The sequence below is a fragment of the Myotis lucifugus genome, unplaced genomic scaffold (assembly GCF_000147115.1).
Source record: "Myotis lucifugus unplaced genomic scaffold, Myoluc2.0 scaffold_61, whole genome shotgun sequence".
In the NCBI taxonomy this organism is placed as follows: domain Eukaryota; kingdom Metazoa; phylum Chordata; class Mammalia; order Chiroptera; family Vespertilionidae; genus Myotis; species Myotis lucifugus.
In genome coordinates, this window is record NW_005871109.1 from 2,553,058 (window position 1) to 2,575,966 (window position 22,909).

Below are 22,909 nucleotides of genomic sequence, written 5' to 3' on the forward strand. Positions count from 1 at the left end.
CATTAAAAATGGCATTTACAAAGAAGTTTTAATAACCTGGGGAAATGCCTAGGATAGAGTATAAAGTTGCTCTTATGGCCAGATTTCCCCAAGAGTAAAAAGAGTCTATATATAAATATTCATTTTTAAAACTAGTTAAATTTGTTCTGTGAATGTATGTGTCTATATATATATATAACATAACCAGGTACATATATGAATATAGGGTTGTTTTTCTAATGGACGCCTATAAATAGTAAACTGCTGGTGGTTTTATAAGTAATTTCTGTTTTCTTCTTTGTCCTTCATTACCTTTTCTAATCCACTCCTCCCCCCCAAAAAAAAGCATGTATTCATTTTAAAATCTGGGGGGGAAATGTTTGCAGAAAGAAAAGCAATGGCAGGTCCCTCCTATCCGGGTCAGAGGAGAGGCTGTGGTTTCTTCAGTGAGGGGTACAGCCCTGGGACTCCCCCTCAGGGCTTTCTCTGGCCACTGGAGCCTGTTCTGGCTGCAAGTGCAGGACAGACAGGAAGTGCTGGGAAGCCACGCCCCCAGGAGCAGCCACAGCCAATGAGGGTGGGAGGTGGTGAATAAACTCCCCAGCTCCCTGGCCCTCAGGAGGGACCTGGTCTACACCATTTCCCAGCGTCCCCGGTGAAGTTAGGCTCCAGTTGCCTACAATGGTAACTTGCTGGATCAATCACCCTTTTCAGCTTTCTTTCCTTCCCTCTCTCATTCCCCTCTTTCCCCATCAGCATTTCCTGGGATCACCTTGCAAATGAACTACATGCATTCAACTTTTTTGTCTCAGGTGTTAATTTGGGGGCAACATGTTATTAAAGATTGTGTCTAAAAGGCTAGGCACATACACACACACCACATGGGCACATTCATGGCCAGTAGCACATGCTCTGAGCTCCACTCTCCCTCCTCCACCAGCACTCCCTCCCCCCTTCCTCCCCCCCCCCCCCCACACACACACAGGTGAGTCAACTATGCCAGGTTCAAAGTCTCAGGTGCCTGGGAATCAGGCATTAAAGGACATCAGGAAGCAAGATCAAAAAGGGCAGGGGGAGTACGGACGGGACAGACGCAGGTGTGCGTGCAGAATCTATGCACAGGCCAGAGTGCCACTGTGAGCGTAAGCTAAGATGGCTCTCTGGGACTTACCTGGAGTCTCAGAGTCTCTGGGCCACCCAGCGTGCTCTCACACAAATTGGTGTGCATTTACCATGTTGTAGACGATGCCCCTTCGATGTGCCTTTGGGTAGTGCACAACCTGAATTCCTGAACATGAGCTGCAAGGCATCATCCATTCAAGTCTACAAGCTGCATGACCAGTGGGAGACCCCCACCTGGTGGTGGGCTTCGGCTCCTCAGACCTGGCCCTGCTCAGTGTAAGCGGGGGGATGGAGCAGAGACTTCCGTGACTTGAGTAGGGAGGGGCCTCAGCCACCAGGTAGTTCTCTGGGCTCAGACCTGCCAATTAAAGTCCTTGTAGATGAAAGAGGATGGCTTTGTAAGCAGCCGGGCAAGATGAAAGCCAAGCCCAAGTGGTGTTTTATGGCCTCCTGATGGGAGGATTCTTGGTGCTCCTTATTATGCTCAATCAAGAGCTTGTAATTACAGAAACCCAGAGAGATTCTCCCAGAGGCGGCCACCTGGCCTTGGCTTTCACTCCTGACTGTCTCTGACAGATCACATGTTCCCATCTCCTCCCTCCTCCCCACCAGCAGGCATCTGGGGACATGCACCTTGTCCCAGTCTTCTGGCAGCAGGCCCCACCCACTCCTGGACCAGATCCTGCATCCCTGCCCCTCTCCAGCCCAGGGGCCAGGAGCCTCAGCTGTGCATCAGACCAGAGCCTGGGAGCATTGGGACAGAGCAGCCAGGAGCATGAGAAGTGGGCGTGCCCATGGCTCAGGGGGCCAGCAGACCGACAAGCTCCAGCCAGACTGTCCTGCCCCCTGCTTCATGCTACTACCTCTGTGCTCAGCACCCCATGGGAAGGAGAGGACACACCCATCCCACACACCACTATTTTATTTATTTCCTTGTTTTCTATCTCCCCCTATAAGAACATGAGCTCCATGAGGAAGAGCTACCATTAGTATTTTCTTGCAGCTACAACACATTCCCACAAACTTAGTGGCTTGAAACAACACACATGTATTATCCTACGGCTCTGAAGGTCAAAAGTTTCACTGGGCTAAAGTCAAGGGCAGGGCTGCATTCCTTCTGGAGGCTCCAGGGGAGATTTCGTTTCCTTGCGTTTTCCGGCTTCTACAGGCCGACCACATTCCTTGGCCCGCGGCTCCCTTCCATCTCCAAAGCCAGCACGCACATCACTCGGACCGCTGCTTCCCCATCACACGTCCTCTCTGACTGCTCTCCTGCCCCCTCCTCTGCTGAGCGGGACCCTCCTGATTCCACTGAGCCACCAGGTCATCCAAGATAATCTCCCTGCCTTCTGGTCAGCTGATTAACAATCTTAATTCCTCCTTGTGCCCTAACTGGTTTGGCTCAGTGGATAGAGTGTCGGCCTGCGGACTGAAGGGTCCCAGGTTCGATTCCGGTCCGGGGCATGTACCTTGGTTGCGGGCACATCCCTAGTAGGGGGTGTGCAGGAGGCAGCTGATCGATGTTTCTCTCTCAGCGATGTTTCTAACTCTCTATCCCTCTCCCTTCCTCTCTATAAAGAAAAAAAATCAATAAAATATATTAAAAAAAAACAATCTTAATTCCTCCTTGCCATGTAACATAACATATTTACTGGTTCTGCAGATTAGGTCATGGACGTCTTTGGTGGTGGAAGGGGTCCATCATTCTACCTATTGTATCTTGTTCACTGCTGTATTCCCAGTGTCTGGCACATAGTAGGCCTTCAAGAAATACTTGTTGAATAAATAAGGTAATGAATACATGAATAAATCATTAAGGATAATATTTAATATTATAGTAAACAGTAATCGTGCTTATTAAGTGCCAGGCACTGTTCAAAGTGCTTTACGTACATTATTAATTCATTTAATCCCCATCTGTTCTATGAGTTTAATTTTGTAATTATCCACATGCTACCGCTGAAGAAATGAAGGCACAGAGGAGTTGCCTGCCCAGGCTACACAGTGAATGGTGAAGCTGGGATCTGATCTCAAATTTATTGAGCACGAATTGTGTCTCCTGCCCTGGCTGGGTACGTTACATTTCTGATCTCATTTCATCCTCATGAGAGGCAGGGAGGAAGGTGGTCAGAATTCAAATGCCGATCTTAGGTACGGAATTAAGTCATGCATTTAGCTGACGATTCTGATGCAGCCGGCGGCTTGGTGACTGGGGCAACGGCCTGCATATTGCTTCTTGAATTTCCTTCGATGCCAATCGAACCAGGACTCAGTGCCCTCCAGGAGACCATGAGTGCTCATGTTCCCACCACGAGGCAGGCTCCTGCCTCAGACCCTGCTCTCTGGTTCTGCTCCTTCTCTATACAACTAGTTCCCAGGCCCCCAGCAGGCCTGTAGCGGACCGTGACCTTCACCTACCGCTGGGCTGGGCAGCTCTGCCTTCTGAAAGCCCGTCCTCCTCCTGGGGACAGGAGCCTGCTTCAGACCTCGCCCAGAGCTGAAGTTGCATTGCCCATTTCCTCGATGACAACTCTGGGGACCGTTATAGCTGGCCCCAGGCATGCCTTGCATGTGCTGGTTGTGCTTGCTCTCCGCATGCTGGTCCCTGTCACTGTTCCCATGACAGGCTGTCCTTCCACAGCCCCTCCCCAGCAGCTTGATTCCCTGCCAGCCTGTTCTTCAAGGCGTACAGGCCTGCAGGCAGCGCCCAAGCCTGGGCCTCGGCATCCCTCCTGCTCTACAGGGAAAGTGCTGCTCGGGCAGGGAGATGGCACTGTCCCTTCTTGTTTGCATCTTAACCTTTGGGATCAAAGCCAAGAAGAGTGAAGCTTGCCTGAGCCTGCCAGCACAGTGGGGCATCACACTGTCTGTGCCTGCCAGCACATTTTTCTAGGTCAATGTCAGGTCAGGGAAATCCAATACCACATGTCCCAACTTTTTATTTGAAAACAGGGATGTTGCTTTCCAAAATAAATAGTGTTTACAAGTAAAGCCTGGAGAAGCTTCCAGCAGAAACGCACTCAGGGGCCAGGCAGGACAGACGCCTCCTGGCTTGGTTGCTGTAAACCCAACCCCAGCCCCAGCTCCAGCCCTAGAAGGATAGGCTGGGTTGGGGGAGAGCATGTGTATATACGTGTGCGTGTTAATGTGTGCATGCATGTGCACTTGCACAGATGTGCATATGCATGTTTCCTGAAGGGTCTCTGGGTATGATTAGTGTTTATATGTAAATTGGGAGGGTTACATATGTGTACTGTGTGTATCTGTGTGTATACAGGCATGGGCCCTGGGGGAGGGGCGTTCTGCCTGATGATTTTGCACACCCAGTCCTCTCTGTAGACACCTTCTTCCTCTCCTCACTGCTGCCTCCAGTGTCAGCCCTCTTCCTGAGTCAGGTGCTGGGGTTCAGATTTGAGATGCTGTAAATGCATCTCCTCCATCCTGTTTCCTCTCGGTGCCCACCCACTGCCCAGTCCCATTAGACGTGGACTTGTTGTACAGACCAACTGAGGATCACTTCTGGTTACCATGTTGGGGTCCAGCCACTTGAGCTCCTGTCTTGCTAAGGCTACCTTGACTTCAGGATCAATGCTCAAGGCCCCCCATGCCCGGGAACCACCTGCTTCATCACACTCAAGCCCCTCGGCCTGCCTTCTGGGAGCTGAGTGATTTTCTTAGCAAACCCTCCTGGTTTCTCCAGGACAACCTCAGCCGGGCTGCCCCTCGCTGTGCATTAGCCAGGCCGCTCCCTCCCTCACCAGCCTCTGAGCCTGCCTTTGCTCCCGCTACTCCCCTGCACAGCACTATTCCCCACTGCTGCTTTCCTGCCATCCGCTCTGCCAGCCCACACCCTGTGCTGCCTTTCAGACCAGTTCTGTTCTCACCGCCCTCCCCCCCCCCACCATGAGGCCTTCTCAGATAAACCTCCCACTCCACAAAAACGCCTTATCTGCCTTATCCGTGGGGCCTGTATCGCTGGATGACACACTGCCCTGTGCATTACCTAAGCACTGTTTTCAGGTTGCTTCACGGCACTTATCTCGCCCTCCCACCTAGATTGCAATCTCCTTCTAGGCAAGAGTCAAGTCCTGTGCTCTCCTTGAATAAGCTGTGGAACTCAACACAGGTTGGACAGAGTACAAACAAGAGATAAGGGCCTGTGGGTGAGTGGATGCAAGAAGCCAAAGCCGGGGTGGGGGTGGTCAGGCCATAAATTGCATGCCAGGTGTGTGTGGTGACTCACCTGCCCTAACTCATTTAATCCTCGCACTAACTGTGGGAGATGAGTGATATTATCCCCATTTCATAGATGAGAAAATGGAGGCAGAGAGAGGCTAAGGGACTCCTCCTGGGCCATAGAGCTAGTAAATGGCAAGGTCAGGTTTTAATCCTCAGCCTGTCAACTGTACTTCTTTTTTTAAAAAAAAAATATTTTATTGATTTTTTACAGAGAAGAAGGGAGAGGGATAGAGAGTTAGAAACATCGATGAGAGAGAAACATCGATCAGCCACCTCCTGCACACCTCCTACTGGGGATGTGCCCGCAACCAAGGTACATGCCCCTGACCAGAACTGAACCTGGGACCCTTGAGTCTGCAGGCTGACGCTCTATCCACTGAGCCAAACTGGTTAGGGCTCAACTGTACTTCTTAATGACCTTTCCGCAGCCATATCAGTGGAAGACGGTGTGCTAGAGAGTCAGAACTTTCTGAAATTCTAAAGCACAGCCTATCCAGCAGAAGTCCAAGTCAGCACTAGGTCAGTGCTGTCCCACAGAACTTCCTGCAACGATAGGAATGTTCATTCCTGTGCTGTCCAATATGGTCACCACCAGCCACATGCGGCCAGGGGACACCGTAGCCACCTGAAATGTGGCTAGTGGAATGAATGGCCTGGGTTTTCCATTTTATTCTCATTAATTTAAATTTAAATGGCCACCTCTGGCTAGTGGCTACCGTATTGGACAGCACAGCCCTAGATAACAGCTTCCCAACCATGTCCATGCTGAACAAATACAGAAAATAATAATATACAATGAATGAGGCTGCTTGTTAGTCCGGGCACCTGGCTCAAAGAGTCCTGCCTTTCTGGCCCCACTCAGACTCTCCAGGGGTCAATCTATAATAATAAAAGCATAATATGCTAATTAGACCAGACGTCCTTCTGGACGTCTTTCTGGACAACCTTCTGGACTAAGCCGGGGCTGCAAGGGAAGCCCGGGTCCTGGGTGCCAGAGGGAAGCCGTTGCCGGCAGCCAGGGAAAGAAAGGCCTACTCTTGCATGAATTTCGTGCATTGAGCCTCTAGTATTATAATAAACTTGTAATCCATTCTAGGCACACCAGCGCTTAGTGATGACCAAGTTCCCTGCCAGCTCTAGCCCCTAAGCCCAGGACACTGAAATCATTGTGATTATGAACAATCCCAGCATAGGAAGTGTGCGGGACCTTGTCAGTCCTTACGTGGCATCCGTTCCCCACACAGTCAGGGCCGGGCCCTGGACAGGTCTGGGTGACTCAGAGCCCAGCCTCACTGAGCACAGGGCAGCAGTAATGAACAGAGCCTTCCTGGCCTTCACGGTCACGCAGCCTGCAGCCCCATACTTGGAAAGCAGGACCCTGATCACAGCAACCGAACCCAAGGCCCCCTCTGGCCCTGTGAGAGGGGAGCCCAGGTGCCCAGAGAGGAAGGGACCCAGGCTTCCGCAGGCCATTCTTCTTGGCAGCACTTTAGCGCCACCTGCTGGGCACCGTGCAGAGTGCCAGTGCATACAAACTTGCCTGGAGGAAGCAAGGCCTGGACAGTGCTGGCCATGGGGGCTCTCAGACCTCCCACGCCCCACCTGGCAGGGCAGAAGGGGAATGCCTGGCTGGTTGCCGAGGCACGACTGGGGCACAGCCGTTGGGTCAGCTCCATTTCTGCAGAACCCAGGATCTCACTCACACCTCCATCATGAAACTGCCGGGCCCTGGGTGTCCAGGCAGAAACTGATAGGGGGAGGGCATGTCATAGGAACAGGACCACAGTTATGTAATGATTATTAAACTTTGTAACTACAGCAAAGAGGTTTTATTACAGGCCCTGGGAAACTGGAGGATGTGTCACAGAAACAAAACAGGGCTGTAAAAAGACAAAATGCCTCAGAGCCAGATGGGTCCATTACTCAGAAAACAAAATACAACTTGAGAACAGACCAAGGACAGGACACGCTTTGATTTGGTTGCTGGGCCTGGACCCTGACCCCCTCTGGGAGTTTGCCTCGGGAACGCTGACCATTCTGCAGTCCCAGGAACGGGCTGAGCTGGGTTTTAACATCATAGGAAATTAACTACCTTGTTATCGGACTTCAGGATCCTGGAAAGAGACACACAGACCACGGACCCTGCAGCCCTTACTTATCCTGCCCCCCTTCCCCCTTGCACACAGCCCTTCTTACTTATCTCTATATAATCAGCCAGCTAGCAGAAGGTGTTAGAGCAAAATTTACCAGATGACCTGCTGCTCTCTCCATTCTGCCAGCATTATTGGAATAAATGCTCATATATGACTCAACCTTGTCTCTGCTTAATTTGGCTCAAGTAGTGACAGGTGGCCCAGACCCATTTTGCGTCCGGTTTCCCAATCTTGGTGGTGGCTGTTGTGAGGTGACTGTAGGAAGCAGGGCGATGCCTGGGCTGGTCTCTGAGGGTGAGAAGAGCTGGCCACACATTGACAGGGGAAAGAGAGGAGTTTTCAGAGGAGGGACCAGCTGGGAGACCACGTCCTGGAGATGAGAAAGAGGGTGGCCCACTGGGGAAGTGAAGTGGCTCAGGGCCCCAGAAAGTGAAGGATGCATGTGGGGAAGGGGCTGGAGCCGAAGCCACTGGGGTGAGGAGCGGGCAGCAAAGTCCACCTCACCCAGGGCCTTATTTTTTTGTCATCCCCACCCCACCGAGCAGACCCCCAGGGTCAGACCCCCAGGGGCTTCTGAGTTTGAGGGTTTTGCCCATGGCTACCATGACAGATCTGAGTGGGCACAGAGCCTCTGGACGGCATGGTTTGGTTCTGGGGGGCAGGGGGGTGAGGGGAGAGCCCCAGAACAGAGGTGAGAGACCCCACCACTGACCAGCTTCGTGTCCTGGCGACATTCCTCTCTGGGCCTCAGTTTCCCCATTGGTACACTGCAGGGGTTGACTGATGGTCTCCATCGACTCCCGCTTAACTGGTCTGGGTCCAAAAGTATAGGAAGGGAGTGAGGTACGGAGATGTTTTGCTCTAGGAAATGCCCCCTGCCCAGGAGGTGTGTGGGCCAGGGCTGTCCGGCCAGCCTCCAGTTACATGCGAAGGATGAATGGGCCTTAAGAGGAGTCTCCAGTTCTCTCGGTGGGAGAACCGAGGGTGTGAGGCCCACATGGAGGGTTAGATGCCGGCTGAACCAGGGGCCTATGGGGTCTGGGTCTCTTGTTCAGGCTTCAGCCTCACACAGCTTCTCCGCAGCACAGAGGGAGGCCTCTGCCGGGTGCTGGTGTGGAGGGGGAGCCTGGAGCTCTGTCTAGCTCCAAAGTCAGAGGGGCTCACCTCAGGCTCAGGCTTCTTCCCAGGGGCTTCCCAAGCCCCGAAAAGAGGGAAGAGACCCCCCGGTGAGTCGGGAAACTTTTCTGGGAGCTGCAAAATCAGCAGCATTATTAGTGCTGGAACCTTCTGGTGCACAAGTCAGGACGGCTCCTGGCAATGCTCAGGAAGCTGAGCTGATCCCCTCACCAGTCAACAAACAAGTCAAAAGCACCTCCTGGGTATCAGCGAGCTCTCAGCAAAGCCTCCTATCAACCGGGAGGGAGGGAGCCAGGGCAGGGCAGGGCAGGGCAGGGTTGGCACTCATTTTGTGGCCATAAAACTGCCCTCCAGGAAGAAACACCGGCAGTCAGCAGTCCAGCCCCAGGTTTCGTAGAAAAGGACAATGAGACCCACCTTAGGGAGTGCCGTGCACTGAGTCATGGGGAACATTGGTAACTTCGTGACAGGAGCTTCTCCAGACCTCCTCGGGGGGCGGCGTGCTGCAAGAATGAAATACACAACATCAAGGACGTGGCACAGAAAAAAAGGCTGTAAAAGATCTTATTACTGATTTTTATTTCATTTACATGTTGAAATGACAAGCTATTGGATAGATTGGGTTAAATAAAAGATATTAAAAAAGTTATTTCACCTGTTTCCTTTTACTTTAGCGTGGCTACTAGAAAATGTGAAATTAACTGAGTGGTTCGCAGCTGTGGCTCGTGTTCTATTTGCATCGAACAGCGCTGCACCTGGCTGGTTCCGACGCTGGCTGGGCCAGTGCACTGTCACCCCGATGTCTAGTCCACGGAGTGGGAGAGGGCCGGCCCGGACAGACAGGGAACCTCTGAGGACTTCCCCTGTGCCAGGCACTGGGCTAGTTCTCTTAGGTCTCGTTGTACCCTCCCAGCACCCCTGTGCGGAGGATGGGAGCACAGTGAGTGAGGTGCAGAGCAGGAGGCTTCATTCAAGGCCCTGATTGGGGTCAGGGTGAGGTCAAGGTGAGTGGGGGAGTTCTCGCATGCTTGGAGCTTCTGCGCAGGAAGATGTCTCCTCGTCCTCTCTCTCTGCCTCCTGGTCGACAGTGTTCCCACTTGGCCTCAGCCATGTCCGTTGTGCAATTTGTCCCATGTCCTTTCAGACTCTGAGCTCTTCTTCTGGATCCAGACACTGTCCCACCAGCGACAGCGAACTTCCCAACCACCGCACTCCGGCCCCGGTAGCCTTCACGGGCTTCAGCCGTGTGGCAGCTTTCAGGGAAGGCAGCTGGGCCTGCTGCCAGGCAGGGACCTGGCCTGGAACCCAAGCTGTGGTCTCAGAGAGCCCCTTTCCAGCAAAGTCAGAATCTGCAGTTCCAGGAGTGCAACCCTTGAGGGATCTAGCCTTAGCTCTGGGACCACCCAGGCCTGGCTCAGGAAAGTGACCATGGGAACCACAAGGTGGTGCTGTTTCCACCCTCCAGCGACCTCTCACACCTGCATCTCTAACTTTCCAGCATTTGGAAGTTTTCCCTGGACCAGCTGTTGAAATTCTTTCAACTTTCAGCTGCCAAAGGCTATTCAGGCTCAGGAATTCTGCTATGAAAACGGGTTATCTCCGAGTGCACATTTAAAATAAGTCAGGCAGGCTACAAACTCACGGTCCGTCCTCCTCTACAAAGGAATTCTGTGCCCAGAGGCCCTCCCGCACACCTAACGCATACAAGAGGAATGCACACGCATCAAGCAGAGAGCACACGGGTCCACGTGTGTGTGAGCGTGGCTGTCAGAGCCAGCGAGATGTTACCAATTATTTAGCATGGGGTTTTATTTTCCTTTTTTTGTTGTTTTAGCTCCAGGAATTTTTATTCAAAAGAAAATCTGACATTGAAGCCAAGTATGTAAAATAAAGGGACTTTTAAGAAAATTATGGATGCTTCCGTGGCAGATGTGAGGGTAGAAGCATCTTCCAGAGAATAGTTTCTGGAGCAAACGTTGCAAACCATCAGTCTAGTCCCACTGTCTTACCAGTACTTCGTAGTAGGGGAAACTGAGCTCAGAAAGGAGGAATGACCTATTCAAAATCACACAGGCACTTTCACATGCTTTTGTTTTCAAGCTAAGACTCAAAGGCAGGTGTTTTCACTGAAAAATAAATGCAATTCTGTTTTCTCTGACTTATATCCAGACTGTCTTCAGATGACGGTGACCACCCAGGGCAGAATGAAGGGAATGCATGACACCCCACCCAGCTGTTTGCTTCAAGCCCTTTCCGCCTCCCTGTCCCTCATAATGACCCCCAAGGGACAGGAAGGGCAAGGAGATGACCCAGGGATTGGAAGAGAAGCCAAGGCACAGAGAACTGACCTGACTTGCTTTTGAGCACAGTGGATGAGCGTCAAAAAAAATAGAGGAAATGATTTGCACCCAGGACTCTTGTGACAATTCTACACAATGGTCTGGAGTTGGATTTATTCTAGACTTGGTGGGGGGAAAATTTGTTTAAAGGAGGAGGTTGTTAGGTACTGGTTCTCAAGCGGACTAAAATATAAAAGTGAGAACAAGAGACTCTGCTCCTTAAAAATGGAACCCTGCTGCCCTAGCCCGTTTGGCTCTGTGGACAGAGCGTCGGCCTTTGGATCAAAGGGTCCCGGGTTCGATTCCAGTCAAGGGTACATACCTCGGTTGCAGGCTCCTCCCTGGCCTGGGCTCTCATCAGGGTGTGTGCAGGAGGCAACCCATCGATGTGTTTCTCTCACATTGATGTTTCTCTCTGTCTTTCCCTCTCTCTCCCACTCTCTCTAAAAGACCAATGGAAAAATATCCTCGGGTGAGGACTAACAAAAAAAGAAATAATAAACATTTAAAAATATATAGACCCTTGCTGCCCTGACTGGTGTGGCTCCATGGTTACAGTGTTGGCTCACACACCGAAGGGTCTCAGGTTCGATTCCTGGTCAAGGGCTTATACCTGGGTGGCAGGTTTGATCCCTGGTCCTGGTCAGGGTGCATGCAGGAGGCAAAGAAAGTGTCTCTCTCATGTCGATGTAGCTCTCACTCTCACACTCGCTCTCACTCTCTAAAAGTCAATGGAAAAAAACATCCTCCAGTAAGGATTAAAAATAAATACATTAAAAAAAAAAGAATAGAACCCTGCCTTCCTCATTTTTTTTTAATTTTCAAGGCCAGGCATATTAGCCAGTATATTGTAAGCCTCTAAATATCCATTGAATGATTAAATAGATGAGACATAGACACGTCAATAGATATATTTGGCTCCTGAGATGAGAAATTAAGATTCTGCACATGTTAGTGCCATTTCCATAATCCGCCAGACAGAAAGCCTTGGGAGATGTCTCGAGAGGAGGGGAGCTCACCGCACACAGGGCTGTGCTGATCTTTCTTCCTGTCTGAACAGTACCTTCCAGAAAAAGGCAGCTTCATACAGGGCTGGGCTCCTGCCACATTTTTAATGTTCAGATCATTCATTTAGCTAATATTTTCTACCCACCTACCAAGGGTCACTGTGCCTTAGGCCCTGAGGGGATAGAACAGAGAAGTCAGAGAGCATATTGAATGATACAATATTTCAGGACTTTGATTTAAAATGAGAACATTTAAAAGGAGCTGTGTGATCTTGAACAAGTACTGACTCATAGTGTAGGTGGGGACAGGAGAAGCAATCATTAGCAATTCAGTCCAGCAGCGACTCAGCCTAACCTGTTCAAGAACAAGTGTTGGGTGAGTGGGGAGGCAGGATGAGTAAGCCGGGTCTCGGAGCTCACCAGATGGATGGGACAAGACAAGCACCTAAGTACAATATGACCTTTTACTCATGGTTACGTAATCCCGCACATCCTCTTCACACTCACCAGGCATCCTTTTCCCCCTACAAAAATGGAATCCTATTGTACATATTTTCCTACAGTCTTTCCATATTAACACATTATGAGCAGTTTCATTCGTTCTAAAGACTTTGCATTCATCCTTCAAATACTTCCTGGGTGCTTACCCTGTACCAGGCACCATGCTGCCTGTTGTATAATACAGAGCTAAACATGGTTCCTGCAATCAGGTACTTAAACCATATGAAGGTACCATAATTCAGTAAATCATTTCCCTGTTGCTAGAGGTTTCTATTGTCAGATTTTTTTTCTTTGTAGGGAAGGATAATGATCGCTAAGATTTACTGAGCACCTACTATGGGCCAGGAACTAGGAGAAGCACTTCATGTGGATAATTCCACTTCATCTTGGTAAACAGCCCACTGGTGTAGGTTCTACTGTCGATGGGGAAAAGGGGGATAAGGGTTTAATAATTTGTTCATGTAGCTATCATGTGGCACAGCCAGGATTCGAACCCAGGCATTTTGACCTCCGAACCCAGACTGTTCCATCAGTCGGAACAAAGTGATAGTGAACGTGCTGATTCATACACTTTTTTTCTGAAGGCTAAGATATTAGAAACTGGAATTAGTGTGTCAAAGGGCACACGATATTTTTATGTCCCATAGAAGTAAGCTTTAAGACCTAAATGAAAAGATCGGTTATGAATTGCTGAACGATCATTTCTGTGGCCGATTATGACTGTTGTCCAACGGGCAGCCACCTGCCTCATGTGGCTGCTGAGCACTAGGAAGGTGGCAAGTTCAAACGGAGACGTGCTGAAAGCACCTCAGAATGTCAAGACTCAGTATGAAAACAAAGTACGTAAAATATCTCATTGGTGAGTTCTATACAGGGTGGGCAAAAGTAGGCTTACAGTTGTGAGTACAAGAAACAGTTTATTCTTGTGTTATTATTTATTGGTTATTGTATTATTTTCCATACAAACAACTACAAACCTACCTTTGCTCCCCCCAGTATAGGTTATATATTGCAACAGTAGTATTTTGGCTGTATTAGGTTAAATACACTATATTATTAAATTTTTTGGTACCTTTTTTTATTTAATATTTATTTTTATTTTTTTTTACTTTTGTTAATCCTCACTGGAAGATAGTTTTCCCATTGATATTAGAGAAAGTGGAAGAGAGGGAGTGAAGAGGGGAGAGGAGAGAGAGAAACGTCGATGTGAGAGAGCCACATCAATTGGTTGCCTTCCACATGCGCCCCAAAGGGACAGGGAATCTGCAACTTAGGTTTGTGCCCTTGACCAGAATCAAATCTGAGACCCTTCAATTCAAAGGCCGGCACTCTATCCATCTGGCAACACTGGCCGGGGCTGAAAATGTAAAGTCACACTTGCATTAAAGGGTGTTGGATTAAAGAATGGACCCAAGGACGGTGTGAGTGGAGGCTGGGCAGCCCTTTGAAAAGTTCATGTGCAGATAATGAGCACAGGCCTGGACTAGACATGGTGGGAGTGGGTGGAGCTGAGGGGCCGTGCCAGCCAGGGACTGAGGTTTGAGCCTGGTGCCCAGGAAAATAGTGGATGTCAGACTCCTGGTTTCCTGCCTCTGTAACACCTCCCCCTCTTCACCTCCCCCAGGCCTGCTCTTCTAAGTGGAAGCCCCTGCCCTCACCTGCGAGGCTGAGCCAGTCTCCCAGTTTCCAAGGTTACTCCTGAACCAAAGCAATGTACTCCAAAGCCTCCCAACCCCCAACAGCTTGGTATCTAGTTGTCCTCCCCACCCCTACTTTTTAAACCAGTTCAGAGATAAGAATAAATCAACATTCATTTTGCGCCTCTGCCAAAAGCGAAAAACAACATGTATGAGGAGAGACTGTTCCACCATCATATTTATAATGGTTTCTTACTCACTTAGTATAAACCAGCGGTTCTCAACCTGTGGGTCGCGACCCCTTTGGCAGTCGAACGACCCTTTCACAGGGGTCGCCTAAGACCATCCTGCATATCAGATATTTACATTATGATTCATAACAGTAGCGACATTACAGCTATGAAGTAGCAACGAAAATAATTTTATGGTTGGGTCACAACATGAGGAACTGTATTTAAAGGGCCCGAAGGTTGAGAACCACTGGATAAACAGTGGGGAAAACTTCCAACCCTAAAGCAGATCTTTCTTCAACAAATTGTTGTGACTTATCTCATTCTTTTATTTATTTATATGTATATAAAATCGATTTCAGAGAGAAAGGGAAAGGGAAAGAGAGAGAGAATCATTGCTTGGCTGCCTCCTGCACGGCCCCTACTGGGGATCAAGCCCACAACCTGGGCCTGTGCCCTGACTGGAATCGAACCATGACCTCCTGGTTCATAGGCTGAGACTCAGCCACTGAGCCACACCGGCCGAGCTCTCACTCTAATACATAAATCTTATTCTTATTCTCAATGAGGGTTAAGTGATATCTGGCCTTTCTGTGAGGATACAAATCATGGACTGGAAGTACCTGTTTAAAGGTATTACAAGGTTAAGCTTGTTTGTAAAAATGTGGCAAGGGACAATTGTTGGGAAACTTTTTCCACAAAGAAGAAAAAAAAGTGAAAGTAACTACAACTCTAGGCCCAAGAATCGATTGCAGCAGAATTTCTTATGTGAGGACCAGAGATTGGTAGTTTAAAAGCTTCCCAGAAAATTCTAATGTGCTATCCAGTATTGAGAAATACTGGCCCAAATTAATAACTACAGCTACTACACATGATCTGAATTTTTTAAAATCCTCACTGGAGGATATGTTTTTGCTGATTTTTCTTTTAAGAGAGAAGGGAAAGGGGGGAGAGAGGGAGAAACAGAGAGGCATAAGAGAAACCTTACACACCTCCACCTCCACCGGGGATGGAACCTCAGCGACGTCTCAGGGCACAGGAAGGCTCTCCAACCAACTGAGCCACACTGGCCAGGGCTCACCTGAATTTTTAGTAAAATCTCCTCTTGATTGTGGGTTCCACATGCACAAGAAAATTAGTTCCATATGGGAAAAAAGGTCACTGTTTCTGTGTTTCAGTTTAATGTACAGTGAAGATTGGCAAAACTAAATGCTTTCTCTTTTTTTCCCTATAAAAATAAAAACTATGCTTTTTCCCCTCTGAAGCCAAGCGGTCCTTATGACTTTGATTACATTTAGTTAGTCCTAGCTCTAGAAATTCATTCTCTCTTTCTCCTCTCTCTCTCTCTCTCTCTCTCTCTCTCTCTCTCTCTCTCTCCCTCTCTCCCTTGAACCATCAGCTTCCCACTTTAGGATGTATCCAGCCATCAGCTCATTAAAGCAGGCTGCTCTCCAGCACCCATTTGCCCTGTTTAGATTTGGATCTGCCCTGCTTGCCCTAACCTGTGTCAGGTACCACATCCAAACCTGTTTCTAATCTGCTCACTTTTTATCATCTCCCTGTTTCTGACCTCACCTCACCTTGGATGTCACAGTCAGCCTGGTTTTTTATTTTTTTATTTTCCAGCTCTGCTGTGTGAATATCAGTTGTATTCTACAAACACCTTTCTTTGTCCACCTGGCTTCTGGGCCCCTTTTCAATTCTCCATTTTCTTGCACAGATCTTTCACCAGTCTCTCCTCTCTTTAAAAAAAATGTTTTTATTGATTTTAGACAGAAAGGGAGGAGAGCGAGATAGAAATATCAATGATGAGAGAGAATCATTGATTGGCTGCCTCCTGCACACCCCCCACTAGCCTGCAACCCAAGTGTGTGCTCTGACCGGGAATTGAACTTTGATCTCCTGGTTCATAGGTCGACGCTCAACCCCTGAGCCATGCTGGCTGGGCCAGTCTCTCCTCTCTTGATTCTATCATTTAAACCCAATCGAGAATGTTTGGTGATAGCTGCTGGCAGAAAGTAGAATGTAAAATTTGGAAAACACTTCAATTTTATTTGGTTTTGAACGGATAGCGTTGGCATCACCTAGGAAATTGTGTGTGTGTATGTTTTCCCCTAGGAAATCGTTAGAGATGCAAAGTCTAGGAGCCTGTGTTTAACACCCAACGCCCCCTGTCCCCAGGTGACTCCAATGCTGGCTCATGTGTGAGAGCCACCGGCTGGAAAGGTGATGGGAGCTGGTTGTGCTGCCTGACAGTGGGCAGCCCAGGGCCAGCGGGGTGAATTTTCAAAGCAGCATAGCAAGCTAGCAAGGGGTGATTGTCTTGCAGAGAATACTAAGCAAATAGACCCAGTCCACGTGTCTGCTTCAGGTCGAGAAGGAAGAGCCAGAGGAATACAAATAAGACACAAGGTTAGCAGAGTCTATCCAAATTGTTCCTAAGTAGGAAGTCTTGTTACGAGGGCTTTGGACACGCCCCTCCTTTGAATCTTGCAAACATTTGACCAGAGGGCTGGATGGACTTCACATGGCAGAAAGGAATGCGCAGGCCCTGAGCGGGAAAAGAAAAGGAGCCTAAGATGTGAGAGCCTCCGCAAGGGGACCTGGGCTTGGATGGGAGCGTGTTTATGATGTGAACTTCTGACCTGGCCATCCTGGCGACACTGTGCGCCAAGACAGATAAAAGTTCTGCCCGCATAAACAGAAAAGCGCTGCCTGCCTCAAGACGCCCCATAACCCTTCGTGGTCTAAGCGAAATTACTGTGGGCTCTCCCTCACTCTGCCTTCCTTCCCTGGAGCTCCCGCTGAGCATACACAAAGGGAGCTCTGTTTCCTGCTCCCTTTTCAAGAACCTTGTTGCCCAGGCCTGGTAATGGTGCTGAGGATGATAGTATCTTAATAGCTAGCACTCACTGATGCTCACGGCAGGCCAGGCTCTTTGCTGAGGGCCTTAATGAACCATTTTTTTTTTTTTGTCAGACTTGCCATGGGTAGATGCCGTTCCTGTCCTCCTTTAGAGATGAACAAAGTGGGGCTCAAACAAGTGGAGAGACTTGTCCCAGTCACCTGGCCGGAGAGTCGCTCAGGGCGGGGGCTGCTCCAGGGCCCCTGCCCTTGACAATGACACTGCGGTTCCTCCCAAGGAGGACTTCTTTCGTAAGGTTGGCTGTTAGTGCTCTCTTTTAATAAAAAAGAAATTATTTAAAAAATGGGAAAACGATGGTTTAGAGAGATAAATGAGCTTATCCAAGAAATCTGGAAGGTAACAAAAGCAAGACTAGAAAACAGTTTTTCCCCCACACCACGGTGTCCCCACCGCTGCCTTCTTTGGCTGAAGTCCCTGGCCACAGACAGAGACCCACCTCCTTCCCCTGTGGAGCTGCCTGAGGTTGTGAGTGGCCAGATTGCAGAACAATTCAAAGTCTGGATCCAGGAGTTCAAGACACCTGCTGGAATCCCTGGCTCTGACCGTGGGCAAGCTGCATTACCTCTTTTTTTTTTACCCCATTGTCTTTGAATCTGGTTGTAATTTCCTCACATACATTAAATTCAGTACATAGTTCTGTGAGTTTTAATGAATGTATATCAACACCCTCTGTCTATCACCACAGCCAAGGCATAGAATCCCCCAAATGTTCCTGTACCCTTTACAGTCAACCCCTCCCCCACCCCAGCCTCTGGCAACCAATGGTCTGTTTGCAGTCCCTAGTGTTTTGCCTTTTCTAGAACATCATATATATATACACTAGAATATGGAATCAGCATATAGTCTTTTGAGTCTGGCTTCTTTCACTTAAAATAATGCACTAGAGATGCATCTGCTTTGTCATTTGTGTAAGTAACTCATTCCTTCCTATTGCTGAACATCGGATCTTAACATAGCAGAAGCCAACAGCAGCCACCCTGCGTCACTGGAAACACCCTGTCAGGCAGCTGGAAACACTGCTTATTGCATCTTCGTTCATTCTCACCAGGACGGCACCACTGCCTTGGCGATCATGGTAGTGAAGGTGACTGGAAACCTCAGATTCACAAACACATCCCTGCGGGACTTCCCAGGGTATCTTCCTGGCGATAGCAGGTGTGGGCTCGGGGCCCTGCGGCTCAGGCACTAACATGTCCATAAGCTAGAGAACCCTGGGCTATTCAGGCCCTGGCCGTCAGGATCAGAGCCAGAACCTAAACCGAGGACTGTGGGGCTCCATTCAGCCTTCTTTCCACTCCTCCAGCTGCTTCCAACCACATCCTGGGAAAGAAGCTCTGCGGCCTGACCACACGGGTCCACAGATGGGCAGGGAGCCTGTTGGGGTGGGAGGAGAGCCTGTAGTTGAGACCTGATGAGAACAGAATCCTCAGCAAGGACCACTCCAAAGTGTAGCCTGCGGGCCCCACCTCACACTGACTGAGTCAGCATCTTCAAAGGACACCCAGGCGTCAGCAGTGTTGACTGAGCTTCACGGGAGACTCTGTGACGGACCCGGCATGCTGACCCCCCAGCCACGGAGAGAACTGGGTAGAAACACATTTCTGCACATTCTTCCTCCACAGTTGCCTAAAATGTCAATTTTGTGCTTTCCCTCTTTTGGCACTGGATCCACCAAAATTCTCTTGCTCCTTAGTCATCCTCCTCCACTGCCGACACACATGCAGGCATATGCAGTGCAGAGCATGAATCCACCTGCTGGATTTAAAAAAAAAAAAAAGGCAAGACAGCCAGGCTCAGGGCTCATCCCTCCTGAGCCGTGTTCCCAGGGTGATGGTCAGGAATACGGTCCTCTGGGTCGCTTTTGTTCACCCACCCACGGAAACTTGGCAAAGTCCGTGTGTGTTTTGGATATTCAGTGGCTGTTACTCATGGAAACCCTGAATCCACGTGAACACTCTTTCCAAAGCCAGATGGAGTTTCCATTCAGAAAAATCTTGGCACCAGTTTCATCAGAACAATCACCCGTTCCAGGCAGGACCTGGGAAGGCTCAGTGAAATCGGGGGCTGGCACTGGGGGGTCAGGGGCCCTCGGCAGCGGGGAGGAGGGCCTTGGCTGGCATTTCCCTGTCCACGGGATCTGTGGCCCTCTGTTTCTAATCCATGGGACTCAGAGCGCGGCAGTCATCTTCTCTAAGGCAAACCTTCCTTGGAAAGGATCGCCTTGTTAAAATACAGGCGGCCCCACCCCAGACAGTTCGGTTGCCAGTAAGAGAAAGTTCATAAACCCAGCTCCGACAGAAAGGGAAGAGTCCAAAAGCATCTCCCAGAGTCTAAGGACAGACAGTGCAGCTGGGTCTCAGCTTCACAAAAGACTACAACCAAGAACCGGAATGACACCATGGAGCGAGCGAGGCAGCTGCTCCCCCACCCCCTCCCACCCCCGTCACTGCCCCATCCCTCCCCCTCTCAGGCTCCCGGAATCTCACTTCTCTGAATGTCCCACCCCCCCTCATTCCCTCTCTCTCTCTGACTTTCTCCATATTGACTTTTGTCCTCAAGCAACTGAATGGTGGCTCCAGTCTCAAAACCCAAGAAAGAATCTGATGAGTCAAGAAAGAAGCCAATCTCCAATCTAGTCCATGTAAACAGACTGAGCGGTAGGTCATCCATGTGGACACCACACGATGCCCCACTCCCCCCAGGGCTCATGGCCCCAGGGATGGACAACCCCCATGGATGCTCTGGAAAGAGTTAGCTTTTGTTACTTTATTTTATTTATGTATTTATTTTTAATTTCTTTTCAACTACAATTGACATACCATATTATATTAGTTTCGGGAGTACAACATAGTGGTTAGACATTTACATACCTTACCAGGTGATCGCCCGGGTGGGTCTAGTCACCACCTGATACCACACATAGTTGTTACTGATATATTGACTATATTCCCTGTGCTGTACTTACATCCCTGTGACTATTTTTATAACTGGCCATTTGTACTTCCTCACCCATTTGTTGTTGTTGTTGTTTTCCTTTATCGCCAGTTTCTCTCTGTCTTTTCCTCCATCTTACTGTCCTGGCATTGCCTGCTTACTTCTCTGTTTTTTCATAGACTATAGATTCCTTGTGGGCCAGGATCCCCGCCTCTGGCAGTCTCCTCATTCATTCAGCATCTCCTCATTGAACGCTAACTCTCTGCAAGCCCCGGCTGGACTGCCGATGGTCGCAGGGACAAGCACCCCGCATCCCGTGCAATCTCACATGGCTTGCACTCTGGCGGGGAACACAGATATCAAATAGCTGTGCAGGTGTGTTATCTCTCAGCCTACTCTTCACATTTTCCCAAGTTATGTTTAGTTAAGATGGAAGTCTATTTAAGATGGAAGGGAAAGAAAAAGAGAGAAATGTGTAAGCAAACCTCCCCGGTCTAATTAATTATTCTGAACGGTTAAAATGTTAAAAAAAAAAAAAATCAGTGCATACTAGTCACCTATCCTGACTGAGTGCCCAGAAGTTCTGGATTTCTGAGGTTGCCTTGTTTGTGTACTGTTCCCTCCCCTGGGAAGGGAACAGATAAGCCTTATCTGCTGCCCAGAGCCATTAACTGGCTCCAGCTTCCATCCACCCAGGAGGAAAACTCCCAACCATTCAAGCAGACAGAGGGCCTTTCATGAAGGGGAATGCCCTCCACCTGAGCCTTGTGTGGGCCCTCCCACTCCTGCCTCTCACCTCACGGCGATGGAGGCCACTGCTGGGCCTTTGGGAGGTGAGCCCTTCTGTCAAGAACAGACCTAAGAAAAGTCTGCTTGGCCATAAGAGGTTTTTTGTTTTGTTTTGTGAGTGGGGGGTGGGGAGCTTGCCTTTTGCATTTTGTTTTGTTTCAGTGTTTTCACAGACTATTTTAAATACACCGGAAACAATACAACAGACACACCCATAAACCCACATGTAACTACTCAACTGATGATTAAACAGATGTGACTATTTGGACACGTCTGCTACAGAACTCCTCCACACTCCACACACTCTCTCTTAAAGAGAAATAAAAAGTTATAAATGCAACTGAAGATGGTCCCCATCTTTTCCCCTGCTTTCCACCCAGAGGCAGCCTGCACATTTCTGGATTTTTTTTACTATATTTGTACCATCCATAAACAATATGTACTGTTGTTTTGTGTTTTCAAAATATGCACAAATAGCATTCTGTACATATCACTTTGCAAATTGCCTTTTTCCACTCCGCATTATGTTTCTTTGAGATTTATCCATGTTGTTGCCTAGAAATATTGTTCATTACTTTAACTGCTGTATTCTATTGTCTGTAGAAATCCCAGGTTATCCATTTTCCTGCTTCAGTCAGCGTCTTTACACACAACACCTCCCAGCCAGGTTTATAGCAGAGGAGTTTGACAGTGAAGGGTGAAGGCCCTGGAGCCAGATTCCTATGTTCAAATCCCAGTTCAATCACTTACCAGCTATGCGGCCTTAGGAAAGTGCCCTTATTTGCAAAAATGGGAATAGAAATAGTACTACCAACCTCAGAGGTTAAGGATTACATGAGTTATGCCTGTTCCTGGCACATAGTGAGTGCTCAGTAATGGTGTTGCTGTATTGATATATCAATAGCTGTTGTTATAAAGCCCATCCGTTTCTCAGGGACCAAGTGTGTATAATGGCTCTGGTAATGGAAAAGGGAGCAAGCTCCTGGCTCCTGGGGGGTGGGGGGTAGAGGGAGCAGGGGAAATAGGCCAGTGACCAGGTAGATCATGACAAGGCAGGGCTGCAGTGGAGAAGCACTTGGTGCTAGGGCAATGTCCAGACAGAAAGAGTAATAGGAAGGAATAGGAGGAGGGTTAGACCCATGAAAACACTTTGTTTATTAAAAAAAAATGTGTGAAGCCCTAGTCTGTTTGGCTCAGTGTATAGAGCGTTGGCCTGTGGACTCAAGGGTCCCGGGTTCGATTCCAGTCAAGGGCACATGCCCGGGTTGTGGGCTCGGTCCCCAGTACAGGAGGGCAGCCAATCAAAGATTCAATCAAAGATTCCCTCTCATCATTGATTTTTCTATCTCTCCCTTCCTCTCTGAAATCAATAAAAATATATTTTAAAAAATGTGTGAGTAATCCCTGATCTAGGCACTCATATAACTTTTAAAAAAAATAGCGATTGCCACCTATTCTAGGTCCTGGGGAGACTGCTGTGAATAAGTCAGTTCTGTTCCCATTATGACAGCCAACAAACACACAACCCACAGGGGCCGCACGATTCCCACACGCAGCATGCTTGTTAACCATGAGATACACTTACAACTATAACCTCCATCTTACATTGGCGCGCACTGGAGCGCAGACAGACCTGGTAACTTGGCCAGATAGAGGAGGTCTCAAAGAGCAGAGCTGGGATTCACGGGCAGCCTGGCTGCGGCTGACTGGCATTAACCACTCTGCCCTCCTCAACAGGCCTGCTGGCACTCTCCTGACCTATTCTGGGAGCTACAAGTGTCTTGGCTGGAGTACGGAATCAACCATGGTAGCTTGATAAAGGTCAGCCTTTGATGGGCCCTGAACGCCACACTGAGGGGCTGGGATTTCACCCTGTAGGGCTGCATGCTGAGTGGAAGATGGCTGGGAGGGGGCCA